The sequence below is a fragment of the Macaca mulatta genome, chromosome 6, assembly GCF_049350105.2.
Source record: "Macaca mulatta isolate MMU2019108-1 chromosome 6, T2T-MMU8v2.0, whole genome shotgun sequence".
In the NCBI taxonomy this organism is placed as follows: domain Eukaryota; kingdom Metazoa; phylum Chordata; class Mammalia; order Primates; family Cercopithecidae; genus Macaca; species Macaca mulatta.
In genome coordinates this window covers 94,696,996-94,702,995 of record NC_133411.1, presented here as the reverse complement: position 1 = coordinate 94,702,995, position 6,000 = coordinate 94,696,996, and positions in this window count along the sequence as shown.

Genomic DNA, 6,000 nt, shown 5'->3' with positions numbered 1-6,000 from the left:
GAGAAAGGGGCTAAAGAAAGCAGAACTAAGGAATAAAAAGTGTATTGATCATTTCAAAACGTTACTTTCCTTACAGGGTTAAAAAAGAGGGGATTTCCTTATCACACTGATTAAAATTGGCCTGTTTGGAGATTTGGTTGTTTTTTCCCTCCTGATTTCTTGGAAGGTCAGATAAACAACTTAGTTTTGGTTTGGTGACCTGGAGTTTTAGTATGAGTGACTCCATTTTGGTTTGGTCTGGAGGGGCCTAGTGCAGGAGCCCAATCCAAAACAATAGCCTCCCATAAATTTTGTTAAACAGTGCTGAAACAGAATTAAACCTAGGTTTGCCTGGCCCCACAAACACATGTTCTTTCTATGATGTCAACCCACTTCTCTAGTTTCCTTTGTAGAGAATGAAGCAAATAGTAGTTAAGGAGTTCTTTCTCTGTCAGCTCTAACCTTACAGTAGATGCTGCTAGTGGGCGTTTCCCTTTCTTGATCTTCTGGTTCTGAACAGAATTTTAGAAGGCCTGTTCTTTGTCCTTCCTTAGCATTTTTTGCAAGTCTCACCTCATTTGGGGGTTTCAGGTTTCTTGACACTATCCTTTAGGGCCCATGTTACCTTCTTATAATTATCCTTGGTATGTGGTTGCTTTCTCCCAAGGTTTCTGTCACTTCCAATTAGCCAAGCAATTCCTCCTTGTTGGTCAGAATTAGGTTCCCAGTTGCTCTGCTGGGACGTTAAATCATGAGAAAAGCAAGTCAAAAACTTGTTAGATGTTTTTGATTTTAGCCCAATAAAACTTTTAACGTGGTCCAGCTATTTAAATTTTCTTTTTTGTTTGTTGCATTGCTATAGGTATTGACAAATAGTATACTGAGGGCATTGTGTTATCAACAACTAATTCCTTTATGGAGAATTGCAATGTAGCAATATATATTTGAAACCAGTTTTTGTTGTTTTTGGAAACGGTCTCACTTTGTTGCCCAAGCTGGAGTGCAGTGGCACGATCATGGCTCATTACAGCCTCAACTTCCCAGGCTCAAGCCATCCTCCTGTCTCAGCCTTCCCAGTAGCTGGTACCACAGGTGTGAGCCACTATGCCTAGTTAATTTTGTAATTTTTTTGTACTGGTGGGAGTCTCACTATGTTGCCCAGGCTGGTCTTGAACTCCTGGCCTCAAGCAATCCTCTCACTTTGGCCTCCCAAAGTGCTGGGATTACAGGCCCGAGCCACAGTGCCCAGCTGAAATTAGTTTTAAGTCTTTTGTATAAAACACTAAAGCAGTTCCAAGCTTCCCACTGTCTATATGTACACATGGCTATTTTAGCACATTCCCATTTGTTAGCTTCCACTCAAGTTCACCATGTGGAAAAATATTTTCTAATAAACTAATCTATTTGTATATCACATCTTGAGTGTAATCCCAAACCAGAAAATAGGAAATGGGATGGGGAATATGACCTCTTTGAAGCAAAACATGTCAGAAAGCCTATAAATAAGATCATAAAGTAGAGGGCCATGAATTGAGGTGGGAAAAATATTGTAATTCTTGCTAACTTCTAAGTAAGATTTAGGATTTCTTTCCATTGTGAACATATGCAAAAAACCACAGTGTTATTACAACTATTTTGGTGACTTTTTCACTTACAAAAATCACAAACATTTTCCTATCACATTACTATATTTGTAGATATCTCAAGATACAATTAGTATTATTTCAAAATTATACATTAGACCTGCTAGATTTTATTATTTAATGCAATAAAAAGTACATGTAAAGTATACATTTATTAAATATTTTGAATACCATATTTTAGTATAATTGATTTTATTTATAATCCTGTGCATTATATTTGACGTACAAAAAACATTACTCTAAAAAGGACTCTCTAGGCTTCACTAGACTGTCAAAGGGATCTGTGGCATAAAAAAAGGTTAAGAATATCTGTTACAGACTCTGGCATGGTAGTTAAGAGCATGTAGTCTGATGTCACACTGCTTGGGTTCAAATTCTGCCCTGTCACATATGATATGACTTTGGTTATATTATGTATAATCTTTGTGTCTTAGATTCTTCATGTGTAAAGTGGAGATAATAATGCCTACCTAAAAGTCTTGCTATGAATATGAAGTAATATCAGTAACAAGCTTAATACAATGCCAGCATATAGTATGTTATTTATCCTTGTATCCACCCAGATGAAGAGTTTCATTTGGATCCTATTTACATTTATTTATCTTACATACTTTTTTTACTGTGTTGTCACACAGTTACTAACGCTGACTAAAGTTTTTAATTATATTTTAAAATACTGACTAGTTTTATATTTTTAAAATACATGTATAAGGAAGAATGATAAAGTCCCACATGCCCTCCATCCACTTTAAGGAGAAAAAAGTTACTTTTACTCTAAAAAGGATGCATATAATTTATTATCCAAACAGTGACAATTTGGGGAGTGACAATGCTATTAATCATTACACCAGAAAATCAGCAAACCAGAACTGTGCTAGGTAAACCAGGACTGTTTGGCCAAACCAACACGTATAATTATCATACTCTTAAGCTCTTTGTTTACCTATTTCTTACTTCATTCCCTTCCCTCTGTAGCTAGAGGAAATCACTGTCTTGAATTTGGGCTTATCATTCTTTTGCTTTCATTTATAGATTTACTTCCTATGTTTGTACTCTTATGCTATTTACTTTCATTGGTTCTTTATATAAGTAGAATCCTACTGTAAAATTCTTTTGTGAATTGTTTTTTTGCTCAACATTTTGTTAGAGATTTATCTATGTCCACGAATTTGTAATTCATTTTTTCCACCACTATATTCTACTGTATGATCATATACAATGTATTTAATCACTCTACTGTTGATGGACGGTGGATTTTTTTTCCATGTTTTACTGTTATAAACGCCATTATGAATTTTCTTGCTCGTCTCCTGCTATACATTTTTCCTGGGTCACAGAAGATGTGCATCTTCAGTTACTAGATAACACCATATTGTTTCCCAAATTGATTATATCAATTCATACTCCAACCAGCAATTATAAGAATTGTAATGATATTGCCAGACTTTTACATTTTTGTTCATCTGGTGGGTGTGAAATGGTATTTCCTTGTGGTTGGGTATCTTTTCAGGTTTTCTCCTGTATGAATTGCCTGTTTGGGGTGGAGAGCATTATCTTCATTTTTATTGAATTGTAGTGGTTCTTTACACAGTGTGAATACTGATCCTTTCGATAGTCATATGTGTTGCAAAGATCTTTTCTCAATTTGTGACTTGTCTTTTGTTTTCCTATGGTGTCTTTTTCCTTTTTAACTATTTATTATGGAAAATGAAAACATACCATAGTCTCCTTTTATCTATGGTTTTGCTTTCCACAGTTTTCGTTACCTGCATTCACCTCCTGTCCAAAAATACTGAAAAATTCCGGAAATAATTCATTCGTTTTAAATTACACATCATTTTGAGCAGCATGATGAAACCTGCCATTCTGCTCCATCATGCCCAGGATGTGACTCTTCCCTTTGTCCAGTGTATCAGTGCTGTATATGCTACCCAACTGTTAGTCACTTAGTAGACTTCTTGGTTATCAGATCAAGTGTAGCGGTATCACAGTGTTTGTGTTCTTTATTTTACTTAATGGTTCAGAGTGTAAGAGTGGTGATGCTGGCAATTTTGGATATGCCAAAGAGAAGCTGTAAAGTGCTTCCTTTAAGTGAAAACATAAAAGTTCTCAATAAGGAAAGAAAAAACACAGTATATATAGGGTCCAGTACTATCCTCAGTTTCAGGCCTCCCCTGGGGGTCTTGGAACATATTCCCTGAAGTGGGGACTACTGCATGTAAAAGTATGCAGAACAGAATACTAAGTCCCCATATACTTATTATTCAACAATTCTCAACTCATAACCAATCTTGATTTATACTACCACCCACTTTCCACATCTCTTATCTTGAAGCATATCCCAGACATTGTATCACTACATCTCTAAATATTTCAATATGTATTTCTAAAAGGAACTTTAAAAATTACTATGATCACACAAAAATGGTTAATTCCTTAACATCATCAAATATTAAACAAGCATTCAAATTTCTATCATAAATGTGCCCTTACAAAATTTTTCAAAAAAGCAATTTGAATAATGATACAGATAAAATCCTGTGGTAGACAACCTCCAAAATGGCACCCAATAATCCCTTCTCATACTGTACTTAGTTGGTTTGTGTGTCTGTGTTAGTCTGTTCTGCATTGCTATAAAACAATACCTGAGGCTGGGTAATTTATAAAGAAAAGAACTTTACTTGGCTCACAGTTCTGCAGGCTGTAGAAGCATGGCACCAGCATCTGCTTCTGGTGAGGGCCTCAGGAAGCTTTTTGTCATGGCAGAAGGGAAGGAGAGCAGCATTTCATATGGTGAGAAAGGGAGCAAAAGAGATGACAGGCTCTTTTAAACAACCAGCTCTTGTGTGAACTCACATAGCGAGAACTCATTGCCGCAAGGACAGCACCAAGCCATTCATAAGGGATCTACCCTCATGAACCAAACCAGCCCCACTTCCAACATTGAGAATCACATTTCAACACGAGATTTGGAGGGTACACACATCCAAACCATGTCAGTGACCCACAGTTTGGCCACATATCTGTGTAATAATATGTCACTTTGGGGGCTAGGTCAAAAAAGGCATTAAAAAAACATGGTGGCTTCTGCTTCTTTCTCTCTCGGATTACTTGTTTTAGGGGAAGCCAGGAAGCTCTATGAAGGGGTACATGTGGGAAGGAAGTGTGGTATTCAGCTAAATAGCTAGTGAAGAACTAAAGTGTCCTGCCAATAGCATGTGAAAGTGAATCCTCTAGTACTAGTTAAAACATCAGATGATTACAGTCTCAGCTGATGGTTTGACTGATAACTTCACAAGAGACAATGAACCAGAGCCACTCAGCTATGCTGCTTCTGGATTTTTGACCTTCAAACACTACATGAGATAATGAATGTTTATTGCTTTACATGTTGTATTTTGGGGCAGTTTGTTATGCAGCAAGAGAAAATTAGTATACATTCTGGTACTCGGAAGTGGGATGTTATCAAAAACCTAAAATGTAAGTGTGGTTTTGGAACTGGCGGTGAGCAGAAGGTAGAACTTGGAGGAGTTAATGAAAGTTTGAAGAGCTTTGAAGAAATTTTTTTATAGAAGCATAATAGATAACCTTTGAGGAGGCTGCAGGTGACATCTTAACAGATTTGAAATCTCTTGTTGGAAAGTAGAGGGAAGGAGATCCTTGTTACATAATGGCAGAAAGTTTAGCAAATTTGTTACCCACAGATATGTACAAAGTAGAAAATATGCCTAATTAACTGATTGATCTAGCAAAGGAGATTGCCAGCCAAATGTTAAATATTTCATGGGTATTTTTTCTTGTTGCTTATAGTAAAATGTGTGAGGAGAGAGACAGTCAAAGGAAGAACTGTTAAACAAAAAGGAGCCACGGCTAGGCATGGTGGCTTATGCCTAAAATCCCAGAACTTTGGGAGGCTGAGGTGGGAGGAATGCTTGAAGCCAGGAGTCCAAGATCACCTGGCCAACACAGCAAAAACCAGACTCTATTACAAACAAACAAGTCAAAACTTGCTGGACTTGAAGATTCCCAGCCTGTGCAGATGACAAATGATGCTAAAATTGGGGAATGTCTCCGCGCAAAACAAATCCAGGACACTGCCAAACAAAAAGTTGAGGGTGTAGTTATAAAGTCCTTTAATAGCTCACAAAGATCTTAAGTTGTGCCTCAGAGTATTTTCATCAAACGATGTGTCTCAGAAAAATCTCTGAATAACATCACAGGTTTTAAAAAAGTTTAAGGGTGTTTTCATCAGCAAAAGCCTGAGGTACAGGAGTTTATGTGGAAGAGATGTGTGGTTGTTGCTTTTGTCTAATGGAGTGAACTCAAAATTCACAAGTGAGCCACTTTTAAGAGAAGGCTTTTAGCAGAAACACAGCCA